Source organism: Danio rerio, chromosome 25 (genome assembly GCF_052040795.2).
Source record: "Danio rerio strain M-AB ecotype USA chromosome 25, GRCz13ab, whole genome shotgun sequence".
NCBI classification, from domain to species: Eukaryota; Metazoa; Chordata; class Actinopteri; order Cypriniformes; family Danionidae; genus Danio; species Danio rerio.
The window spans coordinates 7,186,443-7,206,104 of NC_141045.1; the positions used below are offsets into that span (position 1 = coordinate 7,186,443).

Below are 19,662 nucleotides of genomic sequence, written 5' to 3' on the forward strand. Positions count from 1 at the left end.
AGAGATAAGTCTCCGGCAGGCGAGAATCTAGCCGGAACTGTGTTTTGCTATCTGGGTGGCTAGGCGTGTATCAGCAAACTAATAAAGCCCGAAAAAAGCCCTGAACTTAGCGAATAAACAGTGTTCCACCAGGATCATGTATGTCAGAAACTATAGTTTACTGCTGAACTCATTTTGTCATGGTAAAATAACACAGAAATCGAATAATAACATTTCAGTCTACTTCAGTCTCCTGCCGAAGCTCAGACGCCGCGCTTTGAGAAACTGTCAATCACAGCTGTGTATCACGATGACACGCCCAGCATTAAATTACTGCTAAAAACAAACTGTTTACAAAAATGAAGATCTGCACCTATTTCAGCACAATAACCAGTGCCTTAATCGACCAGAACTATCTTTCGGGACATTTTATTGCAAGTGTAATATTTTTTTTTATTTGGGCTCAAGTCTCCTTCATTAACACGGAGGAGGCGGGCTTTATGACTTGTACTGCAGCCAGCCCCCAGGGGGCGATCTAACGGCCGAAACCTTCACTCAAACGTAGGCTTGCGGCACACTTGCTGTAAACTTGTACGGCGTGCGGCATCTGGAAGGGCAGGCTGCAAAATGCTTGCGCAACGTTACGCATAGTGCGAAAATATTATCGAGCAATTATCGAACTGTCATTATCGTTTTATTGAAAGATTTTATATCGTGATAATTATCAATATCGAATTATCGACCCAGGTCTAGTTGCAAATGACGCAGAGTCTGACATCTGTAAAACATTAAGCAGCTCTTATTACTACAAGATTAATAGATGCATTAAGGGCTCTCTTCTTATTCTTTAAGATCATGCTAATTCAAAACATTAATTCATTAATTTTCCTGCTTTGTCCATTATTTATCAGGGGTCACCACAGCGGAATGAACCGCCAACTTATCCAACATATGTTTTACACAGCGGATGCCCTTCCAGCCGCAACCTAGTACAAGGAAACACTGATACACACTCACATTCTGCCCCATTTAATTATTTAAACACAATCAAAAAAATTATACATATTTGTTTAGCATGACCCTTTTTAAAAACATACAGGGCTAATCTTCTGGGTCAAGCGCTGCAGGAATTCCCTCGTGCTAAAGGGCCTCTTGTTTTGCAGTATTAGAGATCTATATGAATACAAAGAGCTTCCAGTAAACAGGGCCAGTAAATGCGTGACGTTCTGACACTAAAACACTGTTGAGCACTTAATCGGCATGTTGTTACTGCCCTGCTTTCCTTAATCTCTGTGTTTAAACACCGAGAGGACAGATATTCGGGGTATGTCCGGGCCTCTGTGCTCTTCCAGTAAACATCTGTAGAATAACAGCATTCTGGTCCTGCTCTGTCCACACGGCCTGATGTAGCCCAAACTGCACCGCAGGGCTTTAGGGGGGCACATTTATGCCGAGTCCAGGGAATTCCTCCCATATTTCCCCAATTCTGCGTGACTGAATCGCTGCAAAACAAGGAGCGGGAAGAGCTCAGCACTTACTCATATTTGGGCTTAAGCATATGAATAAACCAGAACGAATCACTATTGTTTTACTGCTCAGTTTGGAGATTTAGGGGGCTCCTGCATGGGATAGTTCACACAAAAATGAACATTTGTTCACCAGTTACTACACTCATAACATAATTAATGTGTGCTGCTTGTTTAAACTACTTATTTAAAATGAGCTAAAACAACACACTTCTTGAGTTTGTTGTGGACAACTTAATTGTTTTATGTTCAATACACTTACATTTGTAAAGTCAGACAAGTTAACTTGATTCCTTCACGTTAATCCAACACAAATCGATTGCGCAGAATCCAGCATTTTTTACAGTGGTTTGGAATCTTTGTGAAATATTTTCTGTTGAAAACAAAATAAGATAATTTGAAGAATGTTAATAACTGTTTGCAGTGTTAGGCAGTAGCGTAGCTTACATTTTACAGTAGCAAAGCTATTATTTTAAAGAGCACATATTTTACCTCTTTTTCAAGATTTAAGATAAGTCTTTTGTGTTTCCAGAATGTGTCAGTAAAGTTTCAGCTCAAAACACCCATCAGATTATTTACTATATCAGAATATTGGTATTTTCTTTGTTGTGTCTATAATGCTAGTTCTCCCCGTCCACTGTTCCCATGTGCTTGTCAGAGGGCTGTTTATCGGCTGCGTCAGATAAACAGCACAGTGACAGACATGAAGGAAGCAAATCTCATGCAACGTTTGTGAAAAATACTACAGTAAGAACTTTTCCAATGATTATTTGATGTATTTGTTGTGGAGTTATTGAGTTGATGAGAACGATGAGTCACACAGATAAACAGCTGCGGCTGCGTCAGATAAACAGCACAGCTAACAGAGCTACTGTAAGGTCACACCTGCATGGTAAAAATGCTTGGTAATGATTTAGTTGAAAATATCCATTAGAAATTTAAAAGTAATTCAAAAGTAATCAGATGTAATCAGTTACTTTACCTTTATAAAGTAATTGAAAAGGTGCACTACTTAATACATTTTAAATAGGGTAATTTGTAATCTGTTACATTTCCAAAGTAACCTCCTCAAACACTGTGTGTGACTCATCGTTCTCATCAACTCAAAAACTCCACAACAAATACATCAAATAATCATTGGGAAAGTTCTTGCTGAAGTATTCCTCACAAACGTTACGTGAGATCTGCTTCCTTCATGTCTGTCACTGTGCTGTTTATCTGACGCAGCCGAGGTGGAGATTGAGGCACACTCTGACAGGCACATGGGAACGATGGGCGGGGAGAACTAGCATTAAAGGTACAGGCCACAAAAACAGCAACAATGTGTTCAGAGCAAAACATTCCAATATTTTGATCATAAATAATACCAATATTTGGTATAATACATAATCTGATGGGTGTTTTGAGCTGAAACTTTACAGACAGAGTTGCCAGATTGGGCGGTTTTGAATTTGATTTTGCGAGTAAAAAAATGTGGGCGGTTTTGCAACAGTGCACCTCCCAGCCCTAGAGCTCCCCCGGTCTTCACTTATTATCTGCTTTTGTTCACCACTACAGAACCAACTTCCAAGTAAAACAAATGCTCACAAACTACGAGGGGCAATCCATAAAAATAAATATTAACCCATAATTGTGATTTTTAAAAATCTGAAAATTTAAGATTATTTTAGAGTGAAAGGAGCAACGCTAACCTAAGTGAGACATGTTCGTGCATTAACATCTATGTTGATCCTGGAAGAACATTCCAATCAACCACTCAGAATACAGCTCACAATTTGTGAACTCACAAGTAAAAATCATAACTATTTACCCAAAGTGAACTGGATTTGTGTATATTACGAATCGTGTTTTGAATTTACGAATTGTGTTTGTGTATTTATGAATAGTGTTTTAAATTTACGAATTGGATTTTTGTATTTACAAATCGTGTTTTGAATTTTTGAATTGGATTTGTGTATTTACGAATCGTGTTTTGAATTTATGAATTCGATTTTTGTATTTACGAATCATGTTTTGAATTGATGAATTGGATTTTTGTATTTACGAATCGTGTTTTGAATTTATGAATTGGATTTGTAAATTTACGAATCGTGTTTTAAATTTACTAATTGTGTTTGTGTGCTTATGAATAGTGTTTTAAATTTACGAATTGGATTTGTGTATTTACGAATCGTGTTTTGAATATATAAATTGGATTTGTATATTTACGAATCGTGTTTTGAATTTACGAATTCGATTTGTGTATTTACGAATCATGTTTTGAATTTATGAATTGGATTTGAAAATTTACGAATCGTGTTTTGAATTTACGAATTGTGTTTGTGTTGTTATGAATAGTGTTTTAAATTTACAAATTGGATTTGTTTATTTACGAATCGTGTTTTGAATTTACGAATTTGATTTGTGTATTTACGAATCGTGTTTTGAATTTCTGAATTGGATTTGTGTATTTACAAATCGTGTTTTAAATTTACAAATTGGATTTGTGAATTTACGAATCGTGTTTTGAATTTACGAATTGTGTTTGTGTATTTATGAATAGTGTTTTAAATTTATGAATTGGATTTGTATATTTACAAATCGTGTTTTGAATTTACGAATTGGATTTGTGTATTTACAAATCGTGTTTTGAGTTTACGAATTGGATTTTGTAAATTTGAATTCTGTTGCAGATGTATGAACCATATCTTTAAATGTATTATTTTTGAGCTCCATATTCCAGATCTCTGGGTCTGGAGGGAGAACTCTTAGATTAGCAAAGATCACCAAAAAAGAATCACCAAAAAGATTTGATAAATTTTCTATTTAAATCTTGACTCTTCTGTAGATACATCATGTACCAGGACCAACAGAAAATTAAATAGCTATTTTCTAGGCCGATACGTCACCATATATACTCTCATTCCAGCGTAACGAACAAGGAAATTTGCTGCGGTACCATGGTGGAAGCTGGCACAATGATAATACACAGAACGATTGCCTTTGCAAGCAGGTGGTCACGTTGAAAGTTAACTAGCTGGGGACTATTATTATCAGGCATATCCATAGACTAGAGCCAACCTGATTTTACCAAGTAGGACATCTTCTTGGGTGAACATTTATGTTGATCCTGGAACAACATTCCAATCAGCCAATCAAAATTACGGGACATGTTTACAGTTTATGGTATGTTTAGGTGTACGGTTAGGTTTGTGCACTACTACATGATTGTTATCTAACTATTTATGTACTCTGAATTTAGGAATAATTTACAGTAATGGCTGGGTTTAGGTGTAGGGAATAGGTATGGACTACATTTTCCAACAAGAATGATGTTCCAGCATCAATATGTTAATCCAGGATTGCATCGTACTTGGTAAAATCATGACATGCAAGCAGCAAAGAGTTAAAAATTACCTTTTTAAAATAAAATATGCAAATGTGTGTTCAAAATGAGTTGTTAAGAGCGGACTATAGCTCAAATTATTCAGTCAGCATTTACACTTTCAACCAAATTGATTGAGGCTGGGCGTTGTGTGGGACAGGAACAGCGCACATTCACAATCATTCACGTTTTCATGGCTTGCGCCGCTACACTGGTCACGTTCTAGCTTCCTACCGGAGTGGCTTTGATAAACAACACACTAAAACTGACATTACCGGTCAGCATGCTTCATTTCCAGCCTGGAGACTTTTGAAGTTGCTCACAAATACACACCCACACAGAGAAATGAATAAACACACTTTCCTGTCACTAGTTTTGCATTTTCGTTTAGCAGGGAAAATTGTTTGAGGCAAGACACTGCAGGCTATTTAATTATTATTTAATTTGTTACATTTTTGTAGTTTTTGAAATTATTGTTCATTTGACTTTTCATAAAGTGTTTTTCAGTCTAAAAAAAACATGTAAATAATCTAAATACACTTTTAAGTGTTACATTTGTCGCATTTTAACAATTTGTTTTCATATTAATTATATTAATTGCAAGATTTTGAAAGAGGATTTTTTATAAATTGAGCCATGAATCGAATTATTAATTTTACCCAAAAAAATAAAATAATTATATATATATTATATATATTATATATATCCGGCCACTATATTAGGTACCTTACTTTTGCCTTCAGACCTGCCTTAATCCTTCGTGGCAGAGATTCAACAAGGTACTGGAAATATTCCTCAGAGACCTTGCTCCATATTGACATGATGACATCCCGCAGTTGCAGCAGATTTGTCGGCTGCACATCCATGATGCGAATCTCCCGTTCCACCACATCCCAAAGTAGCTCTATTGGATTGAGTTCTGGTGACTGTGGAGGCCATTTGAGTACAGTGAAAATTCATGTTCAAGAAACCAGTCTGAGATGATTCACGCTTTATGACATGTTGTGTTATCCTGCTGGAAGTAGCCATCAGAGGATGGAGACACTGTGGTCATAAAGGGATGGACATGGTCAGCAACAATACTCAGGGAGGCTGTAGTGTTGACACAATGCTCAATTGGTACTAATGAGCCCAAAGTGTGCCAAGAAAATATCCTCCACACCGTAACACCACCAGCCTGAACAGTTGATACAAAGCAGGATGGATCCATGCTATCATGTTGTTGATGCCAAATTCTGATCCGACTATCAGAATGTGGCAGCAGAAATCGAGACTCATCAGACCAGACAACAATTTTCCAATCTTCTATTGTCCAATTTTGGTGAGCCTGTGCCAGCCTTTGTAGCCTCCGTTTCCTGTTCTTAGACATATTTATATATATATATACATTTTTAATTAATTTGTTTTCTTTCTGGTTGTTCACAGTATTTTCTAAACTATGGAGTGATAAAAAAAGTATCTCCATAAATCCCCTCAAAATAAAAACATGGGCCTCTAATATGCCAAAAAAGTATTTTTAATCTGACATCATCTGTGTTTAGATTTTTGTGCTACACATGTATTCACAAACTTTTACCCTCAACTAGAAAATTATGGAGAAAAGTAGTTTGCTTTTCTTTTACCCTATTCACCTGCAGTGTCTTGCCTTAAAGGGATAGTTCACCCAAAAACAATCACCCAAAATTAAAATGAACTCACCACTCACCATCATGTGCTTCCAAACCTTTATAAAACTGAACACAAATGAAGATTATTTGAAGAAATCTGGAAAAGCCATTGACTTCTATAGTAGGAAAAACAAATACTATGGATGTCAATAGTAATGATGATGTAATTTTCATTTTTGGGCAAACTATCCCTTTAATAAAGAAGAAGAATAGTCACTGTGGGAACTGTAGCCAGAGGAAACGTACGCAGAATTATGGGAAACAGAAATGTCTTTTCTTTGTGGGCTTCTGTGTTTCAGAGAAACGGCTGTCACCTCACTGCAGTCCCACACCCTGATCAGCTCCGTTTGTGTGTGTGTGTGTGTGTGTGTGTGTGTGTGTGTGTGTGTGTGTGTGTGTGTGTGTGTGTGTGTGTGTTTGTGTGTGTGTGTGTGTATTTGTTCAGACTTGTACATTGTTCCTGCACTTCCTCCGTTGTTCATTTACTGCACTTCTGATGCTTTTGGTGGAAGTGAGTCTCAGACTGCAGCGTTGAACCGATTCCCACGACCCGCTGCCCTTCCTACTCATACACCACTAAAAGATCGTCCGATTTCTTTTTTTTTTCTCCAAGCAGGGTCTGCAAAAATAGATTCAGATGGGAACGGTGAAAAGTCAAGGATCTCAGGACTCACGACAGTAAATATACATCACATGAAGCATTATTATGTTCTCAAAAACAAAATCTTTATATTAAACAGTGCATAAATATTAAAACAAATAAAATAAGGATCAAAACTTTAATAATATTAGTACTGTTTACATATTTATATTAATCCCATTATTATATATTTATATTATATTTTATTATATATTCTAATTATATATATATATATATATATATATATATATATATATATATATATATATATATATATATATATATACACACTACATATCTTGAATCTGATTGGCTGATATTGTGCGATATTCTGCAAATAACAGCACTCGTACTACCTCTTAACCCTTCACCATTGTTTATCATTCCACCCACATACAGCAACAAGCAGAGGGCACTCTACAGTTTGATAAATATTGCTGCTGTTGGGCAACATAATGCATTTTGAGGCTTTTTTAGGCAAGAATGTAGTTGTTTAAATTACAATTATGCATTTATTTATCAGGATAGTGCCTATTTTAAAATATTTATCATTTCAGAGCATCGCATTCAGTGCATTGGCTGCAAAGAAAGTGATGGTTGACGTTCCGCCACAAGATGGAGACCCCATAATTAGTCCCTCTGTAAGAAAACGCATTTTCTCAGCATTTGTTTCAAGCTACAGCTGAATGAATCATTTTAAATCAGGTAAGTGAAATTCTGAGTCGATCTCTCTCTTTTGTATTTTGCAGTGCTGTATTTATGCCACAGAAACAAGTAGTGTTTGCTTTGCTTTTATAGTGATCCTGATTGCAACAGAGAAATACTAGGAAATATCTGTAGACTGATGGCATTTCATGCCGTTCAGCTTCATAATCTTAAGATGTGAGCAAAATTAGCTGTTTTGTCATCACTTTAGACATTATTCTAGAGAGAATCATTCAAACACTAGCTCTAAAGTGACGTTGGTGAATTAGTAACATTTTCTGCTGTTCTGATGTCAGCTGCAGATGTGAACGAATGGTGGAAGAAAGTAGTTCCTCATACAAAAGGATTTTGAGACTCTCTGTATTTGATTTTCTTTTTTATTTACATGATTATGCCATCGAACTGTTGTATAAATGCAATATCACACACGTAGCAGTGCGATGATGTGGCTGTATATTGTCACTGGTGGGACACTAAGGCACTCAGCTGGTGGCTTCGAGCCAACACACACCTCCCACCAGTGCCGAAATACGGCCACATCACACTGTTACGAGTGTGATATTTTATATTAAATTATAAATATATTATTTAAAAAAAATGTCAATTGAAATATTTTAAATATAGGATTTTGATCATTATATTATAATATATACACAATCTATTCATTATATACATGTATTTCTATTTCTTATTTTGCATACAATAACATTCAATTCAAATATTATTTAATATTAATGTTTTATAACCATTATAAAAATAACTATATATATACATTATATATATATATATATATATATATATATATATATATATATATATATATATATATATATATATATATATATATATATATATATATGATTAATATGATACAATTTTAATACATGCAATTTTTAATATGATTAATTTGAATAATGTTTATTAAGAATTAATATCAATTAATATTTAAATGACATGTTAATGTATGCAAACTGATAATATATCAGCCCGATCTCACGAGGAAACGTAAGTGTTTTACTTTTTGTCAGTTTAGTGGCTAATTTGTACAAATACGTAGTTCAGTCGATTTTAAAAAGGAGGCGTGGCACCTAACCCCACCCCTAACCTCAACCGTCATTGGGTGATGAGCAAATCATACTAAATTGTACGAATTAAATCGTACGAATTCATACGAATTAGCCACTGAATCAAAAAGTTACGAATTGCTGTGAGATTGCGTTGTAATATAATATATACATTCATTCATTTTCTTTTTGGCTTAGTCCCTTTATTAATCCGGGGTCGCCACAGCGGAATGAACCGCCAACTTATCTAGCACGTTTTATGCAGCGGATGCCCTTCCAGCCACAACCCATTAGAAACATCCACAAACACTCATACACACTCATACACTACGGACAATTTAGCCTATCCAATTCACCTGTACCGCATGTCTTTGGACTGTCGAGGAAACCAGAGCACCCGGAGGAAACCCACGCGGGGAAAACATGCAAACTCCACAAAGAAATGCTGTGAAGCGACAGCTCTACCTACTGCACCACTGCGTCGCCCGATAGTAATATATATATATATAAACACAATTCTGTGCCTTGATATTAGACTTCAGTATGTAAACAACATCTGTTATGACTGGAATGCAATCTCTTAAAGTCTAGATGCCACCTTTGGTCTAATCTAAATGCTAAATTACTGACCTTCAGCCAGCCTCCTGTCAGGAATGTGTGTATTGATGATGGATGAATGGACAGGAAGTGGAAGCGTTGTGTGCTGTGCTCTCGAAGGTTAATCAGATGGCACACACACATGCATGTTTAATCAGCTGGAATGCCGCAATGGAAACTCAGAGCCAGAACAGAAAGTATTAGAGCCAATCAGCTTAATGGCGCACACCACAAAACCCCTGACACACACTCACACACACACGCACTCACTTCAACAAGCTCAGCTTAATGCCAGACACACGCCAGCATCCCTGAGCATCCATCAGGGGTCAGGGGTCATCATCACTGAACACAATAATGTCTTTTACTTAAGTGTGTGTGTGTGTGTGTGTCAGCGTAGGTTAGAAGCTGATCCGTCAGCGAGGACAGAACATCCCCAGGTGAGCCTGCGTGAGGGACAGCCTGAACTTCCCAAAGTTCATTAGGCTGGATTGAGGCATTTCAGTGTTGCTTAGCATTTTAATATCACAGAAACTGGGTCAGAAATCAACTCGCGGTTAAAGAGATTCACAGCTGAGGTCAGGAGAGATTCAGGGGTGATAAACTTATGTGAAACCTTTATATATAATCACATGAAGACGTATGAGATATAAAAAAATAGAACAACAGGGTGTTGCTATCGTGCTCCAGTTAGTTGCTATGGGAACGGTGTGATTGTTAAAGGGTTACGCTGCGTCTGAAATCGCTTACTACTCAAGTATGTACTACATTTGAATTCAAATTTAGTACACGGCTGTTAGGAAATAGTATAATATCTATCTAGTATGAACGAATTTTAAGGTAAGTGGTTGCAAACAATTTACACGGGCTTAATGTAAATAAACAAATTAAATTTATTAATGTTCAACTTGGGGCGAGGCAGTGGCGCAGTAGCTACCTACTGCGCCACTGCCTCGCCCCAAATTGAACATTACTAAATTTAATTTGTTTATTGCTGTCGTCTCACAGCAACAAGGTCGCTGGTTCGAACCTCGGCTTAGTTGGCGTTTCTGTGTGGAGTTTGCATGTTCTCCTCATGTTCGTGTGAGTTTCCTCCGGATGCTCCGGTTTCCCCCACAGACCAAAGACGTGGTACAGGTGAATTGGGTAAGCTAAATTGTCTGTAGTGTATGAGTGTGTGTGTGAATGTGTGTGTTTCCCAGAGATGGGTTGCAGCTGGAAGGGCATTCGCTGTGTAAAAACTTGCTGGATAAGTTGGCGGTTCATTCCGCTGTGGCGACCCCGGATTAATAAAGGGACTAAGCCAACAAGAAAATGAATGAATATTAAATGATTTATTTAATTATAGCACAACACACAAAAATGTTATATTATGTAATTAGTAAGTAAAAATATGTGTGTGTGTGTGTGTGTATATATTTATAAATAATATAACTACTATTAATACAACTTAATTTGTTTATTTAAATTCAGCCCATATGAATTGTTTGCAACAACTTTTTGTAAATCCATTGAATCATTTTTTTCAGTGTAGTATGAATGGAATTTGGATGGATTACATCCACCTTTAGACATTAATAATTAGCCCCTTTCACACAGTAATACCAGTAAATATGTGAATTATTTCCGGAACGACTTTACCAGTAAATTAAAAAAAAGCCCTGGCAAGGACCCTTCGAATAAAATTGACCAATGTGTACATACCTTTATAAATGCTCTTTGCTCATAACATTCTGTCTCCAGCGGTGAAGTGGAGCTCAAGAAGCCGAGCACATACGCCAAGATGGCGGATCAAATAAATGAAGGCGTTTATCTGTAACTAACAGGGCATCATCGACTTGCCATAAGAAAACATTTACACATAGAATTTCTTCTTAATTTGTAGTGAGAGCGCATACAGGTTATTGCTGATGAGTGTATATGTTATACAATATATAAATACAGAATAATAGGAATCAGCCTCACTTGTCCTAAATACCCAGAATGCTTTGCACTGTTTCGACACATTCCCCTTCTTTATAGGGCGCATGTTCATGAGAGCGTTGTGTATGTCAAGCTGCTGGTGTAAATTCAAATACATGAAGTAACATGTAAGCATCTGTGGTAAGCATTAGTGAACAGTGCTCATGAACGTGCGCAATATACTGACACTGAGAAGAAATTGGTGATTAAAAATTTTTTTTTTCGCGAATAAAGCTATATTCGTTTTATATGCGCACTCCTAGCTTGAAAATATTCTGATTGAACAACTGAAGGTTGATTTTTTTGGTACCTTTCTGGACTTTGAAAGAGTCTTGAAGGGTCAGAGAGCTCAGATTTCATCCCAAATATGTCAATTTTATGTCATGAAAGTGAGAAATTATTGAGAGAATTTCATTTTTGGGTATTCAAAGTTTAAGGTATCAATCCTTTTAACTAAACCCCATGTTGGATGTTTAGTAGGATGCTCTGGCTGGTTGCTATCTGGCCACTCATTAGTGGTCAGTACTAGAGTATTGTGAGTACCAGGGTATTTTAGATGGCTACTAGAACATTGCTTGGGTATGTTGGATCCTCTCAACAGGTTAGACTATTTTTAATTAAATACCACCGTAAAAACATATGAATGAAGCAGAAGTCTTAGACAGTTTCCAGGCGCAGAGAGGGAAACTCTATTTGGGTCTGAGCTGATAACCTGATTCAGTAAACAAGCATTTCCTGGATGTACAAGAGCGCCAAAGAGGAAGAGATACAATAGAGCTTTTAATAGATCAGCATTAGTCCACGGAATAAAACAAACTCGCTGTTCCCACTGCTCATCAGAACGGCCTGTCCTGCATGCGTTTGTGTGCGTATGTCTCTTTAAATGACACCGTTTTCAACTTGAAATATTAAATCTTTCCATTCGTTTACAAGACAAATACATTTTATGGGCCTGAAAATGTTTACAATCAAAAATCATTGTTTAGGCACTGGCGACGCAATGGCTCAGTGGTTACCACTGTAGCCTCACAGCAAGAAGGTTGCTGGTTCGAGTCTCGGCAGGGTCAGTTGGCATATCTGTGTGAACTCTGCATGTTCTCCCTGTGCAAACACATGCACTATATAGGTGAATTGAATAAAGTAAATTAGCCATAGTGTATGAGTGTGAATGAGTGTGTATGGGTGTTTCCCAGTACTGGGTTGCAGCTGGAAGGGTATCCACTGTGTAAAACATATGCTGGATAAGTTGACAGTTCATTCCGCTGTTGCGACCCCTAAAAAAAAGGGACTAATCCGAAAGAATGAATGATGTTTACTCACCCTTCACTTGTTCCAACCCTTTATGAGTTTCTTTATTCTGTTGAACACAAAAGTAGATACTTTCAAGAGTTCACACTTAGCTGATGATTGATAATAAAGCTAGTTTGGCGTGCTGTCCCGGGAGAGAGCCCTGAGCCTATAATATCCTCGAGCCCTGGGCTCCCTCCCGTTGCAGGGCGAGAGGGGAGTTTGAGCTCAGGTAGATCTCGATGACTCCCCCTCTTGCTTGTTGTAGCTAAGTGTCAGATATGGATGCTGAAAGGTGTACTCAGAGTTTAGCTAAAGTATTTGGATTAATTGTTTAGGGTGCTTGTTTTTGAACTGTGGGAGGAAACCGGAGGACCCGGGGTAAACCAATGCGACCACGGGGAGAACAAGCAAACTCCGCACAAAAATGCCGTCTGGTTTGGAAAGGAATTAAACCAGGGGTATTGTTGCTGTGAGGCAACAGCGCTAATCGCTGGCCAACGTGACGCCCGTTTAAAAGGAGGGTAAGTAGGGTTGGGTGGGGGGGGGGGGGGGGGTTCTTCAAGACGAAGATATTGAGATGAGAAAAGTCTGGTTATTTATAGTGAGTTAAGGATCGTCTGATAGGATAATCAGTCATTAGCTAAAGTTGGAACAACTTTGAACAATAATAAGCACGTGATCCTCTCAAAATTTGTTTATAAATAAACTTCACTTGGAGAAAGCTGGACACCAGTAATTACTGATTTCTGTAGTATATGTTTTTCCTACTGTAAGAGCCATAATTTGATTTAATATAATTTATTAATAGTGCTCAAATACATCTACATATTTTGATATGTATGTTTAGTCGCTGGTTTCACCCCTACTCCTTTGTTTGTGATGTTCGCTCCGCCTTTATTGGACTGTTTTAGTTATATTATGAGATATGAAAGAAACAAATGTATTTTTACCAGCGTTTATTGTTATACTGTATGAGAACTTAGTAAGCATCTTTAATTAGAAAACCCAAGTTAATTTATTGCTTGATTGATTTCCTGAATATTTGGATAGTACACTACATGACAAAAGTCTTGTCGCCTATCCAAGTTTTACGAACAACAAATAATAGCTTGACTTCCATTTGGTATCAAAAGTGGCTTATATAAAAGGCAAAGGCCTCTAGATTACACTTATTTTGCCAAAATAAAATATGATCATACCTTGATGTTTAATTATTTAATTAGGACAGTACGGTCTGACTTTGCTTAGACAAAAGTCACTTAACAGAAATAATGTCCAGTATAGAATATAAAGTCAAGAATGAATATTGTGTCTAACTCCCATGAGCTTGGAGGACTGCATCCATACATCTCTGCAATGACTCAAATCACTGATTAATAAACTCATCTGGAATGGCGAAGAAAGCGTTCTTGCAAGATTCTTTTGATTCATCTTCAATGCCTCCTCCTTCATCTTACCCCAGACATGATCAATAATGTTTATATCTGGTGACTGGGCTGGCCAATCCTGGAGCACCTTTACCTTCTTTGCTTTCAGGAACTTGGATGTGGAGCCTGAAGTATGAGCAGGAGCGCTATCCTTCTAAAGAATAACCCTCTCCTGTGGTTTGTAAAGTAATGTGCAGCACAAATGTCTTGATACCTCACGCTAGCAATGTTGCCGTCCACTGAATACTGAATGTAACCCCAAACCATGACTTTTCCTTTACCAAACTTGACTAATTTATGTAAAAACCTTGGGTCTATGCAGGTTCCAATAGGTTTTCTGCAGCATTTGTGATGATTGGGATGCAGTTTAACAGATGATTCATCAGAAAATCGACCTTCTGCCACTTTTCCAAATGATCAACTAGACATTAAGTCATTATTTGTTGCTCCTATACCTATGATCAAGACTTTTGTCAGGTAGTGTACACCTATGTGCATGGAAGTGAGTGGTTACAGGTTTTCAGCTTTCTTCAAAATATCTAAATAATAGTGGATAGTGAGTAAATAGTGAGTAAATTTTCATTTCGAGTTGAACTATCTTTTTAACAACACTACAGACTGTTGCAAAATGGATTGATGTCCATTGTTGTTGTGAAAATATCTCCTAAGAAGAAATCATACCAATTGTTGAATCCTGTCATCAATAATTAATCGTCAAACATTTAATTGTTTTATAATTATTGTTATTCATCGCTCAGCTCCAAGCAACGTGAATCATTACAGGGCATAAGTGTACAAGAGGGAATGTAATTTGTTGTTTGTTTAGAGAGCTTGGTGGTGGCTCCACGTTTGACAGAAACAACACTGAGGAATGTGTGACTGGATCTGAGCTGAGTTTAGTTCGTCCAACTTGTTTGTCATATTTAAAGAGGCCGCCACTAAATCAGGTTGCCAACACCACACCTCAAGACAATGAACTAAACACATGAGGGATGTAACCACAAGCCAACAATGACAAATGGAAAGCAATACCAAACCACAAATAATAGACTGAAAGTATTGTTTTTCACTTCCATTGTTTCTACTGAGGTAAAGTTGGTTTTATATTCCATTCATTCCGTTCATTTAGCGGCCCCTATATTGTTTACCATGCTAATTTGAATATTGGGTCTGAAATCGAATGTAAGTATGACTTCAAAACAACATATGTTGATGTTTGTTTCCTCCGGGTGCTCCGGTTTCCCCCATAGTCCAAAGACATGGCTGTAGGTGAATTGAATAAACTTGGCCTTAGTGTATGAGTGTGTGTGTGTGAATGAGAGTGTGTATGGGTGTATTCCAGTACTGGGTTGTGGCTGGAAGGGCATCCGCTGTGTAAAACATATGCTGGAATAGTTTATGGTTCATTTTGCTGTGGTAATCCCTGATGAATAAATAGAAAATCAACTGTAGTTTACCCTATTTAGACTCAATGTCCTTTGATTTAGGAGCCTGCTGAGGATCTATTGCTACTTACATTCAACCCCAGTGCCTTGCAGAGTTGAAGCCTATAAGATATCACCTGTGTTGTGGGTAACTTCTCTCTGGAGGTCATACGCTTCACGCATGGAGACTGATCTTCACCTAGCGCCATGTAACGATCACTGCGCCCGGTGTCCGGTTTCTAATCCTTTAATCTTTTGGCCCAGGGATGTTTCCATTATCAGCTCTTACATAAGTCCACGCTGCACCAAACGTCCTGCAGAAGTCTCAAATAAATCTAAAAGGACGAATAAGAATATTAACAGATGACTTTATTACATATATTTGATCCCTATAAACTTTAGTTGGACTATTTGTAGTTTTTAATTCATAATTATACGTACATTAAATGGGAAAATGGTTTTGGAAGAGTTATTACAAGCTAACAGACACCTCCTCCTCACCATTTCTGTTTGATGTCAAAACTGACAGTTGGAGGGGCGTGGTTAATTATGCAAGCCATGCCCAATACCTCAGACATACCTAGGCTGTTTCTCAATATGCGTTCTTGTCTGATATTGTGTCCTCGACGTCATCAAAGTTCACATCTTGCCAAGTACAGATAAAATTCCTGTATGTGTACTTGCTCCGCCCCTTTTATCAAGGACACATCGAGAGGTGACTTGTGCCAAAGACTATAGAATACACAAGATGTGTCACTCGTAAACCTGTGAATGAGGAAAAGTATAACTGTCAATATGGCGAATGAAGCCCCGCCTTCTAATAAAGGAGCCAATCAGCGATCGCGATATGTCAAATAAAGCCTTCCTTCTAGTACAGGACCCAATCAGCGATCACCTTTAGAATGACAATTCTCCGGGTAAGGGGCTCGGACCAGACATGAGTTTCTGCAGATTTTGTGCGATACGAACATTTAGAAATGAAACTAAATAGACAGTTACTGTTTAGTTTGATTGGTTATTTGTAATATGAAATGTAATTGTAAGCTTGGCAAGTAGTTTTGGGGAAATTGATGTTTCCTCATTCAAATAGAATGCCCGAGCATACTGCTCAAGAGGTGTTTCAAAGATGGCCGCCGAGTGAAATGACTTGCCTTAAAGCATACCTTGTTCTGTCTTTTTATCTAGCAGCTATAATGACGACTGGAAAACTTAGTTTAGAACAAAAATGAACTGTTTACTGAAGTTTTCTGTATACTGAAACAGGAGCGAACTCCGAACACACACTCTCTCTCTCACTGAGTCAGTTGCCAATGGTTACAGGCGCACTTTCAGTAGCGCTAAGCATCATAGGAAAACTGTTCTTAAAGCAAAACAGCATATATAAATGCCCAGGTAAATAAATTCACTTTATGACAATTAAACGATAAATGGAGCATTAATTAATCACTCTTGCAGTTATAAATCAATTTAAGTCATAACATACCTGTCAACATTGGGATGTGAAAATAAGGCATATGCCCACCATAATAAGGGAAATGCACACACCTAACGTTATAATGAAAGCATTTGACTGCTTTCCTAACTTTTTATGCACATTTAAGACGAAATTAGTTGTGTTTGGGAAAAAACCCACCAAGATCGACATTCTTGGTTATGTTATTATTAATTATGTGCATATGTCTGTTTAAACGCACCCAAGAGCCAGACTTTCTCTCCGCTTCAAATCGCGTGTACAGAATCCGTTTGGGAAACAGCGTCTGTTTATCACTATGGAGCACGTCAGCTGACAGTCATGCACCACTATTTGACTGTTTTGAGGATTGTATAGGATGGACGACGGCACATGTAATCAAAAGGAAAGGGAATCGCGCCGTTTGTAATATTTATTTATAAGTGTTTTCATTCCTAAACAAAGCGAAAGCACAGAAGACTCACGTTTCAGAGCAAGGGGTGACCCCTGGTGGTTCGGGGGTATGGGTTGCGTACAGGTAGGCTCGGCTGTTCAGAGAAAGACTGAAAATACGGGAGAAATACGGGAAAATACCTTTACGGGATGATAGCAGGATAGAACAGTAAAATACTTGAGATTCCAAGGAGAAACTGGAGGGTTGACAGGTATGCCTTAAAGGGACTTTGCTTGTGCGAACATGCAAAGCACAGGTATCCCAGAATGCACCCAACCAGCAAAAGCTAAATGCAGTGGAGAAAACCAGCTGGATTTTTAAAATACTCCTCTGATGTGTAACAAAATAAGGTTTTAATAGTTTTTTAGGGAAGAATGTAGTTCTTTTAAACTGGAATCTGCAGTTTATTTACAAAGATAGCACTTATTTGACAACATGCTTCAATTTATGTAGACTCTGTCAGCGGTAGCAGTCATCACATCCACAGTCGAGAGCAGATTTACATCCCTAGTCCATTTTAGATGTATCGCTGGATCTCAGCTGTCCATTGTAGTTAAAACATGATATTTAATACCTCTTGTGCATATCTAACGTACAGTTTTTTTGTCTTTTAAATTAATTTGTTTTCAGATGTGTTATTTTGGCAGTGTTATTTTGTTATGTTTTGTATTCATTTATTCATTTTCTTTTCGGCTTAGTCCCTTTATTAATCCGGGGTCGCCACAGCGGAATGAACCGCCAACTTATCCAGCACATATTTTACACAGCTGATGCCCTCCCAGCTGCAATCCATCACTGGGAAACACTTACACACTCACTCTCATTCACATACATACACTACGACCAATTTTAACTCATCCAATTCACCTGTACCACTTATTTTAGACTTGAGGGGGAAAACAGAGCAACCGAAGGAAACCCACGCGAATGCAGGAAGAACATAAATACTACACACAAAAACGCTTATTGAACCAGCTGAGGCTCAAACCAGCGACCTTCTAGCTGTGAGGCGACAGCACTTCCGTCGTTACGTTTTATAATTGTTTTTAATTATGTTACATGTTGTACACTATCTTTGTTTACCAAATTGTTTAAGTCTTATGCTTTATACTTGTATAATGTCCATTGTAGTTTATTAAATCTGGTAATCAGACACGAGTCTGTGTATAGTAACCCATTTCACTCCACATTTATGGTTATTTACGTTTACATTTTCTAAAATTAAAAATATTTCATCATAACATTAATATAATATTAATTATAAGGTCGTGCTTTATATCAGGGGTCACCAAACTTGTTCCTGGAGGGCCGGTGTCCTGCAGATTTTAGCTCCAACCATAATCAAACACACCTGAACAAGCTAATCAAGCTTTACTACGTATATTTGAAACACCCAGTCAGGTGTATTGAGGCAAGTTGGAGCTAAACCCTGCAGGAACCGCGGCCCTCCAGGACCGAGATTGGTGACCCCTGTTTTATATAATTAAATCATTTAAATGTTAATGTACAGTGAACCGATGAATCGATGGTGAGGTAAATGATGCTATAAAGTACACTGCCGTTCTTTTTGAAGAAGTACCCGACTTGTGTCCTCGCTCCCTCGATAATTCATTCTTCCAAATCTGAACTTTGGACGCATTAATACCGAACTTTGTGAAATTGGTATTGAGAAACAGCCCTAATCTGAGAATTTAACTGCAAACAAACAGGAAATGCATTATCAGATTTCAAGTTTAGATTTCAAGAGCATTTTTTTTTTCCTTAATGACATCCACAGATGAGTTGTTCACCACAAAACTAGCAATGTGAGCTAACAAAATCAACATGGTTCGTTTTGATTTTATTCGTACTTTAAATGTAACGTTAAGCGTCAGAAAGTTCTGGAATGTTCAAAGATGCGAACTTCATTTCCCAGAATCCCTCAGCCGAAAACGTCACGTTTAAATGTTATGCCTCTGCATTTCCCTCAAACAAAGTCTAAATATAATATATTTATGTAGAATACATAAAAACACAATATACTACACCCTCTTTATTTAAAAACGGATTAATATATCTCGCTTCCCTGTCACTTCCTCCGTCTGTTTCCCATGAATCTCCACGCGACGCGTCC

At 37.5% G+C, this 19,662-nt stretch overlaps 1 long non-coding RNA gene across 3 annotated transcripts; it reads right to left on the reverse strand.

Annotated features, from left to right (window-relative positions):
* Window positions 1-994: 994 nt before the first annotated feature.
* Window positions 995-19,631, reverse strand: LOC141380873 (uncharacterized). 3 transcript variants are annotated; one of them, XR_015526117.1, is made up of 6 exons: window positions 19,129-19,631; window positions 16,226-16,410; window positions 15,690-15,980; window positions 6,990-7,155; window positions 1,768-1,878; window positions 995-1,481 (listed from the first exon to the last, which is right to left on the reverse strand). It is a non-coding gene; the product is annotated as an uncharacterized LOC141380873 (long non-coding RNA). The 3 variants fall into 3 exon arrangements; XR_015526116.1 differs by lacking the exons at window positions 995-1,481; window positions 1,768-1,878; window positions 19,129-19,631 and having other exon boundaries at window positions 6,370-7,155; XR_015526118.1 differs by lacking the exons at window positions 995-1,481; window positions 1,768-1,878; window positions 15,690-15,980; window positions 16,226-16,410; window positions 19,129-19,631 and adding an exon at window positions 9,302-9,680 and having other exon boundaries at window positions 6,370-7,155.
* Window positions 19,632-19,662: the final 31 nt, after the last annotated feature.